This window comes from Sturnira hondurensis, unplaced genomic scaffold (genome assembly GCF_014824575.4).
Source record: "Sturnira hondurensis isolate 20B ecotype Veracruz unplaced genomic scaffold, ASM1482457v3 Scaffold0020958, whole genome shotgun sequence".
In the NCBI taxonomy this organism is placed as follows: Eukaryota; Metazoa; Chordata; class Mammalia; order Chiroptera; family Phyllostomidae; genus Sturnira; species Sturnira hondurensis.
The window spans coordinates 449,878-473,031 of NW_028093589.1; the positions used below are offsets into that span (position 1 = coordinate 449,878).

At 36.9% G+C, this 23,154-nt stretch overlaps 1 non-coding gene across 1 annotated transcript; it reads right to left on the minus strand.

Annotated features, from left to right (window-relative positions):
• Nucleotides 1–21,620: 21,620 nt before the first annotated feature.
• LOC118976555 (U6 spliceosomal RNA) lies at nucleotides 21,621–21,727 on the minus strand. The gene has a single exon (XR_005064302.1). It is a non-coding gene; the product is annotated as a U6 spliceosomal RNA (small nuclear RNA).
• Nucleotides 21,728–23,154: the final 1,427 nt, after the last annotated feature.

Genomic DNA, 23,154 nt, shown 5'->3' on the forward strand with positions numbered 1-23,154 from the left:
TCTAAGACTGTATACTCACCGTAAAAGAGAGAAAGATGAGGCTCCTTGCTTCACGGCCTCATCAGCATCATGTTGAATCAGTGAGGGACAATTTCTAAAACAAAGGGAAATGGGACAGATTACAAACTAATATGTTCACTATAAAGCTGAAGAATGATGGATAGTGACTAGGCTGCCCTTACTGGTGTGGCTCAGTTAATTGGGCGCCATCCCACAAAGCTAGGGTTGCCAGTTTGATTTCCAGTCAGGGCACATGCCTAGGTTGTGGGTTCAGTCCCTGGCCAGGGGCATGTATAAGAAGTAACTGACCAATGTTTCTCTCTCACATTGATGCTTCTCTCCCTCTCTTTCTCCTTCCCTTCCCCTTTCTCTAAAAACAACTAAATAAAATCTTTAAAAAGTAGTAACTAAGCAAACAAAAGGGGAAAGAGGATGTCAATCAGAACAACTATGTGGAAAACCCAAAGGTGAGAAAACATTGCATATTTGACAAATTTAAAGAAAGTATATGAAGTGGTAAGAGTTCTGGCAGGAGAAATATGTACAGGAAATCATAAGGAGATATGTAAAATTGCATCACAGAATTTAAACTGTATACCAAAGTTTTTCTATTGTACATAAAATATAAAATAAAACTTACCATTTTAACTATTTTTAAGAGTGCATTCAGTTACCTAATATACAATCATCACTGTCATCCATCTCCACAACTTTTTCATCTTCCCAAACTGAAACTCTGTACCCAGTAAGCAACAACTCCTCATTTCTTACTTCCCCTATCTCCCAAACACCACCAATCTACTTTCTGTTTATATAAACTACTCTGAGTACCTTGTATTGGTGGAATTATACAATATTTGTTTTTGCATATATGTGTAGCTTATTTCACTTAGCATCTTCAAGATGTGTTTATGTTGTGATGTATTAGAATCTCTGTCCTTTTTTAATTGTGCTAAAATGCACAACATAAATTTACTATATGAACCATTTCTTTTTTAAAAGATTTTATTTATTTATTTTTATAGAGAGGAGGGGAGAGGGAGAAAGAGAGGGAGAGAAACACCAATGTGTGGTTGCCTGTTATGCACCCCCTATGGGGACTTGGCCAACAACCCAGGCATGTGCCCCAACTGGAAATTGAACTGGCGACCCTTTGATTTGCAGGCTGGTGTGCTGAATTCACTAAGTCACACCAGCCAGAGCTATATTAACCATTTCTAATTATATAATTTAGTAGTGTTAAGTATATTCATAATGTGCAACCAATCCCCTTTTCATATAGCAAAACTAAAATTCTGTACACATTAAGCTACTCATTTCCCCCTCCCTCCAGCCACTGGCAGACAGCATTCTACCTTCTGTTTCTTAGTTTGACTACTCTAGATACCTCATGTAAGTAGAATTATATGGTATTTGTCTTTTTGTAATTGTACTACTTCACCTAGTATAATGTCCTCAAGGTAGCATGTGATAAATTTTTCTTCCTTTTTGATTTTTTTATTTAATGATTTTTAAAGAAACATTTTAGATTCACAGAAAAATTGAGTGTAAAGTACAAAGTTCCCATATATATGCATAGACTCTCTCGCCATCAACATCACCCCCAAAGTGGTCCCTTTGTTACAGTTGATAAACCTATATTGACCAAATTATAATCACCCAAATTCCACAGTTTACATTAACTATTGGTTTTTTACATTCTAAGGGTGTGAGCAAATGTATAATGACATATGAACATGATTATAGTATTATACAGAATATATTCACTGCACTAAAAAAATCCGATTCATGTATTGATTCCTCCCCTGTTCACCCCAACTGCTGGCAACCAAACCACTGATTTTTTTACTGTCTCCATTGTTTTGCCTTTTCCTGAATACCATGTAGTTGGAGTCATACAGTACATAGCTTATTCAGATTAGCTTCTTTCCCTTAGTAATGTGCATTTAAGCTTCCTCCTGGTCTTTCCATGGCTTGATGGGTCATTTATTTTTAATGCTGAATAACATTCCATTGTATGGATGTACTACAATTTTAAATCCATTCCCCTACTGAAAAACAAGTGGTTTGCTTCCAAGTTTTGGCAATTATGAATAAAACTGCTATAGACATTCATGATCAGATTTTTGTGTGGATGTGTTTTCAAATTTTTTATTTAAATACCAGGGAGCACAATTGCTGGACTATAGGGTCAAAGTTGGTTTACCTTCATAAGAAATCAACTGTATTCCAAAGTGGAATTTTGCATTTTAAACAGTAATGAATGGGAGTTCTTTTTTGCTCCATATTCTAGCCAATATTAGCTATTGTCAGTACTCTGGATTTTGGTCATTCTAATAGTTTTGTAGTGGTATGTCATTGTTGCTTGAATTTGTGTGTCCCTGATGACAGGATGGGGAGCATCTTTCCAGATGCTTCTTTGCTGTGTATGTCATCTTGATGATGTGTCTGTAAAGGTCTTTCCTCAATTTTAAAATCAGATTGGTATTTTTATTATTATTGTGTTTTAGGAACTCCTTGTCGCCCTGGCTGGTGTGGCTCAGTGGATTGCGCACTGGCCTGAAAACCAAAAGGCTGCCAGTTTGATTCCCAGTGGGGGCACATGCCTGGGTTGTGGGCTTGGTCCCCAGTGTGGGGTGCATGAGAGGCAGCCACACATTGATGTTTCTCTCCCTGTCTTTCTCCCTTTCTTTCTCTCTCTTTAAAAATAAATAAATAAAATCTTAAAAATAGAATCATTCGTATATTTTCAAATAACAGTCCTTTTGTGGATATTTTCTTCCCAATCTGTTGCTTGTCTTCTCATTCTCTTGAAATTGTGTTTTGCAAAGCAGATGTTTTAACTAACAAAGCCCAGCCTATCAATTATCTCTATCATGAATCATGCTTTTAGAATTGTATCTAAAAAGTCATTGTCAAACCTAAGGTCATCTAGCATTTCTCTTATATGATCTCCTCAGAATTTAACAGTTTTGCATTTTACATTTTGGTTTGTGATCTTTGCTGACTTAACTTTTCTGAAGAGTACAAGTACTGTGTCTAGATTTTTTTTCCCTTGTGGATATCCAGTTTTTCTGGCACCATTTTTTGAAGAAACTTTTGTGATTCATTGTATTGCATTTGCTCCTTTGAAAAGATCACTTCCTTATATTTATGTGGGTCTATTTGTTGGCTCTATTCTGTTCCCTTGATTTATTTGTCTATTCTTTTGCCAATATCACACCGTCTTGATTATTGTAGCTTTATTTTAAGTTTTGAAGCCAGGTTGTATCAGTCTTTCAACTTTGTTTTTCTTCAAAATTGTGTTGGCTACACTGGGTATCATGCTTCTCCTTTACAAACTTTACAATCAGTTTGTTGGTATTCATAAAATAACTGCCTGGGATTTTTATTGGGATTTCATTGAGACTATACATCAAGTTAGAAAGAACTGACATTCTGACAATATTGAGTTTTTCTGTCCACAAGCATGGAATATTTCTCCATTTATTTAGTTCTTGGATTTTATTAGAGTTTTGTAGTTTATCTCATATAGACTTTGTACATAGTTTGTTAGAATAATACCTAAGTATTTTATTTATTTTACTGCATTGCAGATGGTATTGTTTTTATTTTAAAATCCACATGTTCATTGCTGGTATATATAGGAAAGCAATTGACTTTTGTATATTAACCTTGTACCCTGCAACCTTGCTATAATCACTTACTAGTTCCAGGTGGATTTTATTGTCAATTTTCTCAGATTTTCTGCATATATTATTAAGTCATCTGAAGACAAAGACAGCTTTATGTATTCATTCCAAATAATATACCTTTTATTTCTTTTCTTAGTACATTAGCTAGTACTTCCCAGTACAGTGTTAACAAGGAGTAGCGACAGGGGACAGCCTAATACCAGTGGGTAAGCTTTGACTCTCTTACCATTAAGCAAGATGTTAGCTGCCTGTTTTTATAGCTATTCATTATTAAGTTGTGGAAATTCCTCTTTATTCCTAGTTTATTGAGAAGATCATCCTTCCCAATGAGTGTTAGACTCTGTAAAATGCGTTATCTTTGCATTTATCGATATGAACATGCATATGTTTTTCTTTAGCCTGTTGATGTAATGGATTACATTAATTATTTTTTAATGTTAAACCAACTTGAATATCTGGGATGTATGCTACTTGATTTTGGTGTAAATGTTTTAATATATGTTGGATTCAATTTGCCTATATTTTGTTGAAGATTTTTGCATCATGTTTACAAGACATATTATTCTGTAATTTTATTTTTCTGATAATGTCATTGTCTACTTTTTGTATTAGAGTAATACTGGCCTTGTAGAGTGATTTGGGAAGTATTCTGCTTTTAGAAAAATGATATAATTCCTTTCTTAAAAATTTCGTAGACTTCACCAATGAGCCAACTTGGACATGATGCTTTCTCTTTTGGAAGATTATTATTATTTCAATTTCTTTAATGGATATAGGCCAACTCAGATTGTCTATTTATTTTTGTGTGAATTTTGGCAAATAGCACCTTTCCAGAAATTGGTCCATTTCATTTATCAAATTTGTGTGAGTAGAGTTGTTCATAGTATTCCTTTATTATCCATTTAATATCTGTGGGATCTGTAGTGATTTTCTCCCTTTCATTTCTAGTATTAGCTATTTGTGTCTTCTTTCCTTTTTTCTTGATTAGCCTGGCTAGAGGCTTATCAATTTTATTGAGGTCTTCAAAGAACACTTTCTTTAAAATGTACTTTTTAGTTTTTTCCAGCTTTATTGAGTTACAGTGACAACATGTATATATTTATGATTATTTAATATATGTATGTATGTACTTGATATGATTATCAAAATCAAATTAACACCTATCACTTCACAGTTACATTTTGTTATTGTGGTAAAATACTCATAACATAGAACTATCTTAACCATCTTTCAGTTACAGATAAATAATACTAAATTTAATATGGTTGTGCAACCATCACCACCATTTACCTGCAGAATACTTGCATCTTGCAAAACTGAAACTCTGTATTCATTCAGTAATAACTGTTCCTGCCTCCATCTACCTAGACTCAGGCAAACTACCATTCTAATTTTTTTCATCTTTCTTTCCCCCCTACAACTTAGCCACTGATGAGCAATATTCTACTCTCTGTTACTATATACATATGTAAAATCATCCTTTCTACATATAAGAGAGATCATACAATATTTGTCTTTCATAGTCTGGCTTCTATAATTTGGCATAATGTCCTCCAGTTTCTTTTGTGTGGTTGTAAATGGCAGGATTTTGTTGTTTCTCATGGGTTAACAATATTTTGTATGTATATACACATATAATATTCACGTTATTTATATATTTATTCATCATTGTATATTTAGGTTGTTTCAATATTTTGACTAATATGAATATTGCTACAATGAAGATGGAAGTGCAGATATCACTTCACAATAGTGATTTTATTTTATCTAGAGATATGCCCAGAAATGATATTGCTAGATCAAAGGGGATTCTATTTTTTCAATTTTTAAGGAAACTGCATACCATTTTCTGAAATGGCTGTATCAGTATACATTTCCATCAGTGGTTTATAAGAGTTCCCTTTTCTCCATAATCTCATCAACACTTATTAAATTTTGTCTTTTTGTTATAGCCATTCTACCTGATGACAGGTGATATCTCATTGTGCTTTTGATATATAGTTCTCTGATGATTATTGATGTTGAACATTTTTTCATATACATAATGGTCATTTTTATGTCTTTGGGAAAAATATCTTCTCAGGTGTTTTGCCCATTTTTCAATTGGATGATGATGATGGTGATTATATTGAGTTTAAAAGTTTCTTACATATTTTGAATATTAATCCCTATTATTTATATAGTATACAAATATTTTCACTCTGTGCATGGTCTTTTCATTTTTTATTGATTGTTTAATTTGCTATGTGGAAACTTTTTAGTTTTGTATAGTCCCACTTGTTTGTTTTTGCTTTTGTTGTGTCTGCTTTTTGTATTTTATCTAAAAAACATTGCCAAGACTGATGTCAAAAACAACTTTCCACTTATCTGTTTTCCTAGTAATTTTATGTTTGTAGGTATTATGTTTAAGTTTTAATCCATTTTTATTTGATTTTATGTATAGTTTAATATGTGTCAAATTTTATTCTTTGTATGTGGATATCCCATTTGTCCAACAACATTTATTGAAAAGACTGTCTTTCTCCATTGTGTATTTTTGGCATCCTAGTAAAAAAGTAGTTGGTTGCATTTGCATGGGCTTATTTCTATGTTCTCTATTCAGTTTCATCTATGTGCCTGTTTTTATGGCAATACCATACTCTTTTGATGACTATAGCTTTGTAATATAGTTAAAATCAGAGAGTGATTCTCTAGCTTTTCTCTTCTTTCTCAAAATTGCTAGAGCTATTTGGGGCATTTTCTATTTCCATATTAATTTTAGGATTGTTTATTATATTTCTGTGAAAATGACATGGAATTTTGGTAGGGATTGCATTGAATCTGTAGATCATTTGGGTAGTATGAACATTTTAATAATATTAATTTTTCAATCCAAGAACATAGGGTACTTTTTTATTTATTTGTGCCTTTGCCAATTTCTTTCATCACTGTTTTACAATTTTCACTGTACAGATCTTTCACTGTCTTGGTTAAGTTTATTTCTCTTTTTCGATGCTACTGTAGATGGCGCTGTTTTCTTAATTCCTTTTTCAGATAGTTCATTGTTACTGTATAAAAATGAGATTTGTATGACTCTGGTATGTTCATTTCGTATCCTTCAATATTACTGAGTTTGTTTATTAGGTTTAAAAATTTCTTTGGTAGGGTCTTTAGGATTTTCTACATATAAGATCATGTCATCTGCAAACAGGGACACTTTTACTTCTTTTTTCACAATTTGAATAATATATTTGCTTAATTGCTGTGGCTAGGACTTCCATTAACATGTTTAGAAGTAACATATTCTAACATCTATTAATAAAAATATTAATAGAAGTGGTGAGCATACCATTTCACCTACTAGAAAAACAAAGCTTTTTTTGGACTGCTCCTAATTAGATATTGTGAAAAGCTTTCTGCCAAGAAAGCAATGATTCTCTGTTCTATCAAAATGTATTTCAGTGTTTTATGTCATTTTAATCAGGTCTTTGATTACTTAATAAAACTGAATCATCTCAATAGTAAGAGCTAACCTTTTGTAGTTGTCTTTGAAATATTTTATTATTACTTTGGTCAATGTATTAAGCATTGTTTCATAATAATCTATGTTCATATATTAAGCCCATAAGTATGTTGTATCTATATAGGTATATAAGTGTTCCAGAAAATGTGTGAAATTCCTGGAAGTCTAATATGTTCTTGCATAAGATGTTGTCTGTCTTAAAAAATGAGGCTTACACTAAAAGAACTGAATCTGAGTATCGAGGAAATGCCCTAACTTTCACGTAAAGGCAGCAGCAACAAAATCTATAAAGTTTGTGGCACATGTGGATGAAGTTTATTTTGCTTCAGCAAAAATGGTCCCTAAGTGCCCAACTTGAATTACCCTTTTTACATGGCAACAGTCTGTTCCTAAATCAGAGAAACTAAGATGTATAGACAGTTTGTAAACTAAACAAATAGGATTATGGAAAAAACAAGACAGCCACTTTGTTCTTCATGCTTCCCTGACCAAAGCCCTTTGTTTGTTGTTTGTTTATTTTTGGGGGGGGGTGGTTGCACTCATTCTCCCTAGTGCATTTAAGCTGACCTTCATTCAACTGTCACTCATGGGCTATTGATATGTTCTTGTTGCATGTATGTTTTCTAGATGGGTTGAAGCCTTCCCCTGCCAAAAGGCTAATGCGCTCACAGTGGCAAAGAAGCTGTTAGAAAATGTGTTTCTGAGTTGGGGTACATCTTCCACAATCTCTAGTGTTTGAGGCATCCAGTTTACTAAGCAAGTCAAACAAACCTTGATGGTAAGTCTTGAACACTTCTGAAATTACCTGTCACTAGCCATAACACCCTCAATCACCAGGCATGGTTAAGAGAACTAGTGCAAAAACTGGATTTATAAAGTGTTGTTAACAAAAAGATCAAGAGCAACAAAAATTAATAACAAGGGACTGAAAGAACTGATAAGAATGATTATAATTTCTTTGAATTTTGTTTGAAATGTTACTGATTCTTTAATCTTTTGTTTTCCAGATATAAGAAAACCTTTTCTCTTAAGCTACCTATGACTTAGAACAATTTGGTAAATTATACGTTTGTGAGTAGAATTGAAACATTTATATATAGTTTCCTCCTTATTTGATTACTCCAGAATCCAGAAACTCTATGTGAGTATTCTTATTTTCATGGCAATGTTGTTATTTGCATAAGTTCAATAAGAATCTGTTTTCCTTGTAACAAGACATGATTGGAAACTGATTATATTACAGAGGCTTTAACTGGAATGTCATATTTAAAAGAGATGCACATAGACTCAGGTATGACCAAAGAACTATAAGGAACTAGGTTTGACTTATGTAGGTAAGTAAAACCCTTGCAAATATCAGCCTGGTATCTTCTTTACAGGGTCCCCAGCAGCCTTACGAGGTGGGTAAGAAAGGCTTACTTCCCAGAAGATACAGGAAACTCAAGATACTTTGGGACCAAGGAAAAGAACTCACACAAATTTATAGGTATTGCAGGTAAAGTCTAACGGCAAGTCCTTGCCTTGACTTTTTTGGTCTCAAGAGGCCTTTTAAAATTCAATATGAGGATACTTCCTGAAAAATTCCAGCAAAGCAGATTTTAAAAAATCTGTAAGTACTAATTTTGCTGCTTCTATGTAAATAGCAGTTTATTTAAAAGAAACCTATTTTGGAAACAAAACACCTTAGTTTTAATTTGGCTATCTTTTGTAAAAAAAAAAAAATAAGGGTGATTTTGGAACAAATGTGTCAGTAATACACCTTATTGAATATTAAATTCTAGTACTGTTCATTAGCTTTTGAGGGTTTTTTTCCTACCTGTAAATTGGACTGGACCCAGAATTATATTTGTCTCCAACAGCATCTGGTTGACTCTCCAAACTAATATTTCCAATTTTTCTCCCACCCTTCTGACTTGCGATCATGAGAATTAAAACTGTACTTTTCCAAAAGCTGTGCAAGCTAAAGTGGGACAACTTAATATAAACTTCAGAGAAATCACAACACCTCATATATGGACAATCTCAGTGCCTGTTGCAGAAAAAATCATCAGGGACAATCAATCTGCAATCTGTCACATTGTCACTTTCTCCCTCTACTCCATTTGAAAATTCTTCAACCCAGACACCTAGAAATCTTTTCAACTGGCTGCCTTTGGAAATGAGAAACTGGGATAATAGTCTGCATCAGTCATTAACCGTTGCCTATCTTTTCATTTCCATAGGGATGCCTCTTACTAAATACCTGATTGCTTATAGCAATAGGCCTAACTTTGGGAACCACCTGCATTATCGCCTCCTGAAATGAGAGACAGCTATTTAACTGAACTGACCTATTTTCAAGACTGAGACTTGTTTTAAAGCTTATATATAATAATAATGTTCTAATTAGGCTTTTCTTAAGGTTTCAAAATGAAAATTGGCACAAATACTGAGTTGAACATAAACTCATATACTGCAAGTGTGTCTCTTGCTTATGTCCCCCCTCCAAGGGATATAATGAACCCAAGAAAGGCATTGTCACCCTGGCAGCAAGGACTTAAAAATGTTTTTGTTTGATCTATTATGGCTTCCGAGAGAAAAATCCTGATCAAAAAGGGGAAATTTTTTTTTGGAACGGAAAAAAAATGGAACGGAGTGAAGAAATAAAATGGAGTCACTATAATCAAGCTAAGTTACTAACTTCAAGTAGGTTGAGGTATGAGGAAACTTCCACTCTAACTAGGCTGAAAACTTAAAGTTATGAACTTTCCAGTCCTGTGTCAATGCCTGTATATACATCAAACCTCTAGGTAACACTCTGATTAACCCCTGAAGGATAAGAAAAGAATTTTCATGTATCCAGACCACAGGTCATCTAGAGAATTACCATATTGGACCAATCCAGAGATTAATAATATAGGACTGATTTCTCTCAACCATGTACTTTTTACTGTAAGAACTGTTAGCTTTTCTTTTTGTTTTTTCTTTTCCCCCCCAGAAGACTCTGGCTATAGCTTAGCAGTGTTTCCAGTTTGCAAACCCTAAAACCCTTGAATAAATTTTATTATTTATTTCTAGCAAATCCTCCAGACTTTTTGAGTTTGTTCAACAGGGGCAAGTCTAGGGACCACATTGGAGCTTTCAGAGATTCCAAACTGAAAAAAAAAAAAGCCAGGAAAGGTCAGAATATGAGTGAGGTCTGCACTCTGGGCGTAAGTGCTTCTTTAAACTACCCAGTGAAAGTTTGGACCTTGTTATTTTAAAAACACCCATTATTAGGTATATAACATTCTGCTTTGCCTTTGTCAAGGATGTTTTGTATCCCTGCCCACATTGAAGGCCTAAATTTTACCCACATTCAGATTCCCTGGTAAAAGTGTGCTGGTGGCTACCATCCAAGTGACAAGGAGAAAATTCTGATGTCCTAAATTAGATTACAGCAAGCTGGAAGGCAGAAGGAAGAAACAAGAGGTTATTGGTTAAAAAGTACATAGCAAGAGAGGAAGGAGGTTGGGGGACTGAGTGGGAAAGGTGAAGAGATTTAACAATTGGTAGTTACAAAAAGACATGGAAATATAAAGTACAGCATTGGGAATATAGTCAATAATATTGTATTAACTATGCATGGTGCCAAGTAGATACTAGAAATATAAGGGGGGACACTTTGTAAAGTATATGATTGTCTAACCATTATGTTATACACTCAAAATTAATACAAAATAATAATGAATGTAAATGGTAATTGAAATTAAAATTTAAAAACTTCAGGGCAAAACCAATGAAAGGCTACTTACGTTCCTGAATGTATGTTGAATTTTGAATTAATTTCCAGATAATAGGGGGCTATTTCCCCCATTATCTAAAGAGAATACCCAAGCACCACTGACCAACATGGACCCCAACTTCTTGCTTACACATAAACTTTCCAGACTCTTGCCCAACACCAATCCAAAGGAGCAAAAAAGTTTTTTTAAGGACTATGCACTTATCCCAGAATTAGCTTTTCTTCATTTTTTTCTCACTCCCTTTATCTATAGGCAATGTAACTTTTTTTTTCAAAACAACTTGCCTATTTCTTCCACAAACTGTTTATAAGAACATCTCCCATCAACTCCAGGACAGAGGATATGTTCATCATCTTCACCAAGCCCTGCCTCTGCTGGTTCAGCCTTTGTGCCACAGGACCTGGTCCTTTCTAGGTAGCATTTTAACCCTTCCTTCAGAAAAGCTTTCAGCTGTGAAAAATTTTTGTTTAATACAAGCACCACTGCATTCTCAATTTACCCTTAGAACCAGCAGAGGGAAAGATTAGGCCTCAGGGCCTGCCAAAACCTTGGGAGAAGAACAAAGCAAACAGGGGAAAACACTGATTTCTATACAGAATTTGCAGAGGAAAAGGTACATTTAAAAGGCTAGCACTTGCCTTGGCTGGTGTGGCTTGGTGGTTGAGTGCTGGCCTGATAATGAAAGGGTCGCTGATTCCATTCCCATCTAGGAGACATGCCTGGGTTGCAGGCCAGGTCTCCAGTAGGGGGTGTGCGAGAGGCAACAACACACTGGTGTTTCCCTCCCTCCCTAAAGAATAAATAAATAAATTAATTAAAAAAATAAAAGGCTAGCACTTCAGGATACCACATTTTTTAATCTAACAAATACAAGGAGGGCAAAAGTAGGTTTACAGTTGTATGTATGAAATGCAATGTTTATTCTTGCCTCCCCTATACATTGACCTTTCCCCTTTTCCACATTATATAGTATTGGCTCCCCCCACCCAGGTATTCAGAATTCAGCGTGGATGAGATTTGCCCTGTCCACATGCATTCCATCAATGGCTATATCTTGGTTTGCCTAGGGGTTTCCTTCATGCTCAGCTATTCCAAGGGAGTACCATTCTAGTAACTGGGGAATATCTTTGAACATGAACATGCATTTTAGAGTGTTTTGAGATTGACACCTAGGGGGTCTTAATGGGACAAAGCCTGTGATTGTTTTCAAGACACATTGTTTATACAGTACTTTAAAACTCACTGGGCCTGTGTTTCTTCTTCCTTTATTGTCCTAATAATTTGGGGGCCAGCCAGCTGTAATTTACATTTCCTCTTGCCTTATATCCACTGTCCTATCTGCTCTTGTGATTCAGGTATTGTAACATAGAATGTTTCCCTTCACATTGTACATTCATATATAATGAAGTTACATAAAATCAGATTTAAAGATGCCAATGCATCTGAAAATCCATCACTATATTCACTCTGGTGGTTCCCTTTGCAAAAGCTGCAACTGTTGATATGGCCTCTGGTAATTAATGACACTACAAAACAGAGAATAGAGAAAGTGCAGCATGTGAATTCAGTTTGTAGGTGAGAATGTGCTACAGGAAAACTGAGCTGCAAGGCATTCATAAAATATCCCCTTCATAATGAATACCATTTTTTCAGCTTGCCATCGAAAGAGGTTCATGACCTGAGGTTTTTTTACCCTTTTTCCAACTTTACTATGACTCCTGAACTATTTTATACTACTTCCAGATCCTCATGCTACAGGCTATTTCCCTGAACTATTCCCCAGGCTATTTCATTTATTTCAATGTACATATTTCAGCAATATTTTTCCATTTTATTTTTAATTTCCTGCCTCATTCTGAACCAGTGGATAAAATGACAGTTTGTTATTAGATACATAGAAGATTATTAACTGGGTACATGGAAATTGAGGCATTAAGCATAAACAAGGACCATTAGTGAGAACAGATTAGAATTCTAAGTGCTGTTCGGGCCTTTTAGATGAACTAGTTCACCTCCTCATGTGTACTGAGTGTGAAATAGGTCCAAAGAGAGAAAAGTATTTAACGTAACTGATGTCTTATAAGAGTCAGGCCTTGATACAATGTTTCCTGACCCCTGGGACAAGCTGGTACTACTGATGCTTTTCTCTTTTTTTTCCACAAAGGAAATATTTGTGATGTATTGCCCTTATTGTGTCCCTTCCCCATTTTTTCCTTTCACCCTGAACTGAGTTGGGTATGCATCCTTCTTACTGTTTTATTATTTGTTTGTTTGTTTATTATTTTTCTATGACAATTTACAATCAATACCATTCTGCACTAGTTTCAGATGTATAGCACAGTGGCTAGAAAATTACATGCTCTAAAGAGCAGTCCCTCTGATGCCTCAAGCACCCACTTGGCCCCACACATAGCCATCACAACACTAATGACTATATTCTTAATGCTGCAATCCACACCTCTGTGACTATTTTGTGACTACCAATTTGTACTTCTTAATCCCTTCACCTTTTTCACCCAGTCCTCTAACCACCTCCCCTCTGACAGATACTGACTGACAGTTATCAGTATCTATGAGTCTTCAGTTTTGTTTATTTTGTTCTTTAGATTCCATATACAAGTGATATAATGTGGTATTTTTTCTCTGTGTAACTTATTTCACTTAACATAATACCTTCTAGGTCCACTATACTGTCACAAAAGGCAAGAATTTATTCTTTTTATGGCTGAGTAGTACTCCATTGTATGTATATATGTGTATATATATATATATATATATATATGTACATGGCTTTTTTATCCACTCATCTACTGATTTGCACTTGGTTGGTTACATAGTTTAGCTGTGGTAATTAATGCTGCAGTGAACATAAAGGTGCATATAATCTTTCAAATAGTGTTTCAGTTTGTTCTGATATATTCCCAGAAGTGGAATTGCCAGGTTAAAAGACAGTTCCATTTTTAATTTTTTGATGAAATTCCACACTGTTTTCCATAGTGGCTATACTAATCTGCAGTCCCACCAACAGTGCACTAGGGTACCCTTTTCTCCACATTCTTGTCAACACTAGTTGTTTGTCGATTTATTGATGATAGCCATTCTAAGAGGTGTGAGGTGGTATCTCATTTCAAAATATCTTATTCATTTGTCTTTAGAGGGGAAGGGAAGAAGAGAGGGAGAGAAATACCAATGTATGGTTGCCTCTCAGGGGTCCCCCACTGGGAACTGGCCTGCAACCCAGGCATGTGCCCTGACTGGGAATCGGACCTTTACGGTCTGGTTTGCAGGCCCACACTCAATCCACTGAGCTACACCAGCCAGGGCTGGGCTTTTTATTTGTATTTCTCTGCTGATTAGTGATGTTGAGCAACTTTTCATATGTCTCTTGGCCTTCTGTAAGCATAATTTTCTGAGTATATACCCCAAAATATATAAAATAACAGTTTTTCTGATACTACATTGTTTCGCATTCTTACCACTTTTGTTATTTTTTTCATACTCTTGTACTTCATATACTATTTTTTCTTGAGAAGATGTACTTAACTATTAAGTTATTTCCCAGAATAATGTACCATCTAGTGACATATGGACAACTTCTATGATATCTTTGAAATACATTATGCCTTTGATCATCTAAGATCATCTAACATTCTGCCATTGCTACTGCAGCTTAGGAATCATTATACTATACTTCACATGGGTTAACTGTGGTGTCAACACAGAGATAAATGACATTTATCTCTAATTAACAGAATTTCATCTTTCATATTCTTGACAAGAAAGTTATACCTGTAGTTTCATCTTTAACATGACACTCCCTTGCCCTACTGACAAAGATTTTCTCCTTGACCCAAGTTCTACTCAGGCTTTTTTTAACTGTCTTCTCAAGTAGGCCCTGACTCTTAGGCTTCTGTATCTTTCTCTGCATTGTCAATGATAGCAAGAACCCTGCTAAGTAAGTTTAGCCAGAATCCCTCATTCCTGATATCTGACTCTCTTCAATATCTAATTAGGTTCTTCATCCTGCACCATCCACTCAGATGATGGCTTGGTCACCCTGGCCTGCCTTCAACAAAAATCCTGTTAGGACACTTTAGCCAGAATCTTCCTTTTAATGCTGATGTTTTCTCAGTAATTTCTCATCTACTGACTCTCCCACCCTACCCTGCTCCTTGGCTAAAAAAAAAAAATTCAATCTTTCCTGTGTATTCAGAGTTGAGCAACGACCCCTATACTTATCATGATATTCTTCCCTTGAATGAAGTTTCTCTTACCACTTTACAAGGGTCATGTATTATTTTTCTTTAACAGTTATGGTGCCATGACATGGATAAGATCAGATCCAACACTGAACCCCTAGGCCACTTAGCCAGGCCCCTAGGTGTGCACCTTTGAAGCCTTTGTCTTCACTCTTGACTGATTGATCAATTCATTGGTGATTCCCACTCCTGGACCACTGTTCTGGACAAATTTCTGTTGAAGCTGGAAGAACAGATTTTGATATTTAAGATTTTTAGTATACCCCAGAAGTTGGGTTGGAGTCCCAGACCAACAGAGGCTTCATTAGAGTCCTAGGTTTCTTGTTTGTAAAAAACTGGGTTAGAATTCCAGGCAAGCAGAAGCTGAATTACAGTCCAGGTTTGTTTGTTTATCTGTTTTAATGATACCTAATGGTCTAAAAGTCATCCTGGCTCTCTGTGTGGGCTAGTTATTCTTCTGGCTCCTCGTTTTGATTGATGCTCATCCCTGGCTCCTGGACTGGAAAGTTTTCTGTTCGCTCCTTGTTTTGAGTGGAGTTAGCTCCCTCACTCCTAGGCTTGAATTTTTTTCCTGGATGTTTGTGAAACTTCTCTGTTCCCTCTATTTGATCCTGCTTCTCCAATAGGAACTTAACAGTTGATCAACACTCTTCTCTTAACTCCCTGCTGACTATATCCACCAACTGTATCCACCTCCCTCTGCCAACTCTGCCCACCTCCTTCTCATTGGCATGATTCTGTTGAGGATAATTTAGCCTTCCTGAGAATCTTGCAATTTCTCCAAACTGGCTCCTCTAAGACCTCTCTATTCTCATTACTTCCACTCCTCCCTCATTTAATACCTCTGATATTTTGTTCACTCCTTTATATACTTTGATATGTCCCCCTTCAAGTCACTACTTCCTCCATCCTTCTGACCATCCTTGCAACACTTTTTCTTCCCTCTTCAGCCCATCAGGCCTCTATGGTTGCTTGAACTTTAGTCCCAAGTCCCCATTGGGGCTTCTCAAAGGACTCAAGTTTCAGCAAGAGCAAGCACCTGAGGCTGAAGAGGAAAAGGGCTAACTGGAAAGAGACTGATTTTTTATCCAATCAGATCATTGTGGTGACCTCCAAATAATCATTAGATATCTCTTAAGCCTAAGATATAGCCTACAGCCTCCATAAGATTACATATCAAGATAAAATAAAATTGTCAAAGTCTTTTCCACAAATGTGGGTAGAAAGCATCATCCCTCATATTGACCAGGTAATCTTTACTTGTCCCATTTTGGCCAGAAACACAATTAAGATATAAATATAAAGTGGAGTAAGATGAGAGGCAGCTATTTTATATACACAAGTGTTTTTTATTGCTGTGTTACCTAATTCATGATTAAAGTTTTACAATAATTATATAAGATCTATGTTTGCATTTTTCTGTTTATGTATGTTTGCATTTATGTTATATATATGATACTTTTTTACCTCCAACTGATGTTACCAAAGTTATTTATTTAAAAAATTTCATGACTCCTATTTAAATTGACTCAGATATAAAGGAGAGCTAATATACATTAAATATTATTAAAACTATCAAAAATATAATGATAAGTTTAAAGGCTGTTCAAGTTCACATAAATTTTGAAAATCTTTTGTAAATAAGATTAGTGTAATTCTGTGTAATAAAAAGATCTGTGACTTCTGATTTATTAGCATTAAATATAATGTCAGCATACATTTTTATTCTTATCTGGGTTTCCTAACAAAATAAGGTTCAGAGATAATAAAGAAATAACTTGAGATGATGGGTAACTTTGATTTGTGTTACACTATGTTTGCCTAAAAGCAGTTTCCAAAATTTGCTTCACTCAGTTGTAACCACAGTTATGCTAAGTTAAGCAAGTGTGTGGGTCATTTCTAAGTAATATAAACAACTAAAACATGACATCCAGCCAAGATGGAGGCATAGGTAGACACACTGTGCCTCCTTGCACAACCAAAATAAGGACACTAACAATTTAGAAACAAAATAACAACCAGAACTGACAGAAAATTGAACTGTATGGAAGTCGGACAACTGAGGAGATAAAATAGACACATTCATCCAGACCAGTAAGTGGAGTGGAGTCAGGCAACCAGATAGAGAGGGTTTGTGGCACAAAAAGTGGTGGCACCAGGTTCAATTATAAGGCACCTTGGGTGCACAATATGGCAGTGGGCGGACCCTGGGAATGCAGGCAGTGGCTGGCAGAACCTGGGCACAGGGTGGCAATGGGCAGACCCAGTGAGGCGGCGATTGTGAAGCTGGACACTGCACACAAGGTGGCTGACCCTGTGTTCCTACATTTGCATGCAGATAAACCAGGCGAAACTGGGGAGCGAGACAGATCGTGCAACCCAGGGTCCCATACCTGGGAAATGAAGCCTCAAAACACTGATTGAAAGCACCTTTGGGAGTTGAGACACTGGGAGAGACTCCAAGCCTCACAGGAGAGTTTGTTGGAGAGACCCACAGGGTCCTAGAATGTATACAAGCCTACCCACCCAGGAATCAGCACCAGAAAGGCCCAATTTGCTTGGGGGAAATGGTGGAGGAAACGGAAATTTGGCAGAGAGCAGAGAAAGCACCATTGTTCCCTCGCGGACCCCACCCCCACATACAGCATCACAACCCAGTAACTGGGTTGCCCCACCCTGGTGAACACCTAAGGCTCCACCCCTCATACATAACGGGTATGACAAGACCAAAAAAATGGCCCAAACGGAAGGACAGATCAAAGCTCCACAGCAAATACAACTAAGTGATGAAGAGATAGCCAACCTATCGGATGCACAGTTCAAAGCACTGGTGACCAGGATGCTCACAGAATTGGTTGAATTCGGTCACAAGTTAGATGAAAAAAAAACTACAAGTGCAATGAAGGAAAATGCACAGGGAACCAATAGTGATGGGAAGAAAACTGGGACTCAAATCAATGGTGTGGACCAGAAGGAAGAAAGAAATAACCAAATAGAAAAGGATGAAGAAACAAGAATTCAAAAAAAAATGAGGAAAGGCTTAAGAACCTGCAGGACATCTTTAAACATTCCAACATCTGAATTATAGGGGTACCAGAAGGGGAAGAGGAAGAGGAACAAGTGGAAAACTTATCTGAACAAATAATAAAGGATAACTTCCCCAATCTGGCAAAGGAAATAGACTTCCAGGAAGTCCAGGAAGCTCAGAGAGTCTCAAGGAAGGTGCACCCAAAGAGGAACACACCAAGGCACATCATAATTACATTAGCCAAGAGTAAAATGAAGGAGAGAACCCTAGAAGCAGCAAGAGATAAAGAGACAGTAACCTACAAAGGAGTTTCCATCAGACTTCCAGCTTATTTCTCAAAAGAGACCTTACAGGCAAGAAGGGGCTGGAAAGAAGTATTCCAAGTCATGAAAGACAAGGACCTCCATCCAAGATTGCTCTATCCAGCAAAGCTTTCATTTAGAATGGAAGGGCAAATAAAGTGCTTCTCAGATAAGGTCAAGTTCAAGGAGTTCATCATCACCAAGCCCTTATTTTATGAAATGTTAAAGGGATTCATATATATAAAAGAAGATAAAAAACATGTATAGTAAAATCATAGCAAACTCACAATTATAAACAACCACACCTAAAACAAAAACAGAAACTAAGCAAACAACTACAATAGGAACAGAACCACAGAAATGGAGATCACATGGAGGGATAGCAACAGAGGAGTGGGAGGAAGAGAGAGGGAGGAAATATACAGAGAATAAGTAGCATAGATGGTAGGTAGAAAATACATAGGGGGAGGCAAGAATAGTATGGGAAATGTAGAAGCTAAAGAACTTAAGACACATAGACATAAACTAAAGAGGGGGGATGTGGGTGGGAGAGGGTGTGCAGGGTGGAGGGGAATGAAGGGGGGAAATGGGACGACTGTCATAGCATAATCAATAAAATATATTTAAAGAAAAAAAGAGCAACTAAAACACTAATTACTGAACCTAACATTAAGTTTATATACTATGGTCATCTTGTTTTTAAATGGAATAGAGACGCTAAATGTATTTGGGACTGTGAATTAGACTGAAATATTGTACTATATATAGGACATCACCAAGATGGTAGTGTAGAAGACCCAAGCTTTTGTGCCTTCACAAAGATCAATAGTTTGCCACCTCTACTTGAACAAAACCGGCCCTGGAATAGCACAGGAGTACACGTAGAAAGTTCAGCAAAACAGTGTAACAAAATATCTGTGAATAACCATCATCAAAGCCAGTGTTGCTCATCACCAAGAGGGAACTCCCCAGCTACAAGGAGTTTCCCTGATGGGACAAGGGAGAATGAAATGAGTGAATAGTTCCCCAGCCTTTGGGGGCATTGCAAGAAGCACCAGTTTTGGTTTTGCTCCACCTAGAAATTGACAAATCTAAGACATATAGAAATGGCTAGGACCAAAGAAGAAAGCAGAAGCTACCAGTTTCAGCTATGTATCAAGAATGACCATGATTTTCAGTGACCAGCTCTGCAGAAGACCCTTTCAGCTGCTTTCACCACTAAAGAACCCAATGGCCAGCAAAGCTGCCACAGACATGTAAATTTCACCAGGTTTCACCCCACAGGTGTTTGTTTGCAGATGCCAGCCACATGAGTCCTTCACTCACAAGGGCGTGACTCCACTCCCTCCCCACCCATTCCAGAGCATCTGACCCCCCACTAGCAGCCACTCCAAGACAGTGCTGATGCATAAGTGCACAATGCAAGCCCAAACCTGCAAAACCAATTCCCACAATCGTGGGTATGCTTGAGGCTAGCCCTTACAGATATGCATCTTCACTGTAACTTCCAGACATACATCATCATCTGTTGTGTGTCACCATGGTGACAAACAAAGCCACACTAACAACCACAGCTGCTTCTGGGCTCAGGATCCATTCTGTGTTCTGTCACTGGCCTGCACTACTGGGATCACCTGTAGCTAGCTCCAATAGATGTGCATCTGCATGTCCCTGGCCTGACTCCCAGTGTTGGTCTATATTGCCATGCCCCTGTGGCAAAGCCCAGCAGCCATAGTACTGCGTGCCAGTCAAGCTTCCAGCAACTGCCAAATGCACCTGCAGTTGACTCCAAACCTTGTTGCTTGCCCTACTCCATACCACTAACATGTGTTTTTGTACCAGGCCCTCCCGTACAGAGGCAACTGCAGCTGGTTCCTACAGCAGAATGCATGCATCCTACTGAATCTGTTCCTGATGCCTGCCCTGGTCCCTAGCTGCTGGACTTGGAGTCACTGCTGAAGACCCCAACAACCTTTCTAAGAACTCTCCATAGTGCTTGACAAGGAAGAAGGCATTGTCAATTCTGTGAGACCCTGTAGCCTGAACTAACAAGACTCCATGGTCCCTGTACTTACTATAGTTGCTGCATAACTCTGTATCTGGCACCCTTCCTCACTATAACAGATCAGAGCATGCTTGAAACTCTAGTGTACCTTCACCTTCAGATGAAGATCTTTTCTTCCCAAAGTCAGCCTATGAAGTGTAGAAGAGGTGTCTGCTTTTTAAAATGAGTAAACACCTATGTGAGGCTACATGGATCACAAAGAATCAGAATGATGCCACCAAACAAAACAGTAACTAAGCCCCCCAAAATGGACACTAGAGTAATTGCCAAAAAAGTATTAAATTATCATTTTATTTTTTAAAGATTGTATTTATTTTTAGAGAGAGAGAAAGGGAGAGAAACATCAATGTGTGGTTTCCTCTCACATGCCCCCCACTGGGGACCTGGCCCACAACCCAGGTGTGTGCCCTGACTGGGAATTGAACTGGCAACCTCCTGGCACTCAATCCACTGAGCAACATCAGCCAGGGCTAAATAATCATTTTAAAGATGCTGAGGAAACTACAAAACAACACAACTAATGATGTCACAAAATCAGGGAAAAATAGAAAAAACAGAATGAGAAGCTCAACAGACATAAAAAATATAAAAGAAAATAAAACAGAATATTTGGAACTGAAAAATACAGTGACTGAACTGAAAACTGTAATAGGGAGCTCCAGACTGGAAAAGCAGAAGAAAAAATTAGTGAGATTGAGTAGCAGACATTTGGTCCACACCAAAAGGTCTTTGACATTTGATCCTTGACATGTGCCATTACTAGCAAGGCTATCATAGCAAAACAAAGTTACAATTGACAGTAGAGCCACAGCATAATTATTGAACTGATAAAACATGATAGTATTTTTATTTATTGATCATGTAAACCAAAACTAAATAAATGTTTTGGTTATTTGAACTAGGAGATGTTATCTAAGTGTGGACACTTTTGTCAGAAGAAAATATTGAGGACAATTTCATAAGGGCCAAATATGTTGATGGACATTTTTTTAATATAATTTTTTTAAAAATATGGAACGCTTCACGAATTTGCGTGTCATCCTTGCACAGGGGCCATGCTAATCTTCTCTGTATCGTTCCAATTTTAGTATATGTGCTGCTGAAGCGAGCACTTGATGGACATTTTTGATAGTACCCCATCCAGTACTTTTAGTACTCCATCCAGTTTTATGTACAATACATACATACGTATAGAACTTGAACTTGCAAGTATGTACAAGAAATGGGGAGATTTCAGTAAAAGTAATATCAGTTTTAAGAGGGCTGAAATGAAGCTCTTTTGATACCTTTAAATTAAACTTCTTGCATTCTCAATTGGAACAATCAGGTTCTAAAATTGAATTGAATAAATGGAATACTTACCTTGATTGGAAAATAGAAGATTCTAAAGGGAGCACAAACTTTCTTCTCAGGAAGTTAGTGATAAACTTTTAGAGACTCTCTCTGAACTAAAGAAGGCTTCCAAAATTGTTCAATGTCAAAACCCCACCTTCCTTTTTTCTCCAGCTGTCCCACTACTTTCCAAGCTCTCTTTCCCAGATTTACCCTCCTTTTATCTTCCACCTCTTTTCTCTATACTTCCTTTACTATCTCTTGCCACGTCCTCTTCCAACCATGTTGTCTGACAAGGTCCGGACGTGGAAAGAAGGAATTCAAGGAATCCATCTTCCTGGAAGAGAACATGGCATACAAAGGGGAGCAGTAATTTTGGGGAGATTGCTCTTAGTAACTTCCTTGCTGATATTATTCATGGTCTTACTTTGTACCATGATTCCCATAAGAACAGGTCATGAGGAGAAAGAGGCTCGAAGTGAGTCAATGATTAACTTTGAAGAAAATTCTGAAGGGACAACTAGTTCTCCCCAGACTACTGAATCATGCCCAAAATTGTTTAAACAAGGTGTTTATAAACCTTCTCCTTACATGTTTGTTTTGGTGATCAAAGGGTGGTGGGATTGTTAGACACCTGTATTTCAGGTTCATTAATTCGCATAATTCCAATGAAGTTGTACAAAATAATTTCTTGACCAGAGAATAAAGTCCCCTCTAATGAAATAGCCCCTTAATGTCTAAAAGTTGGAGTAACAGCCCCTCCTTTACCTTGAATAAGCATATATATCAATTAGAATTAGACAGGCAAAGAAACAGGAGAAGCTGGTTAGCTACTACAAACTAAGCACAAAGAAACAATTACCAGGGAGTCAGAGTCCATAGTACATAGAGAAACATTTTAGACAGAAAAGATAGATGGCTAAGTTAGACATCACAAAGGCCTTATAATAAATTTCCTATAACCTCTACTCAATGTAGCGTATCCTTTTGCCCCATGACAAACTCTGAGAACTTTAATAAACAACAAGACATTCAAACTCTGTACATACAGCTATTTCTAATTGTCCGATTCTGGGTAGAAGATTTCCTGCTTTGCCTAACCACAAATTTTAATCACTACCAAAAATGAAAATATAAAAACCTGCTTGTACTTGCAATAAATGGAACAGAGCTTCACCATCCTCTGAGTCGTGTTGTCACCTGTCTC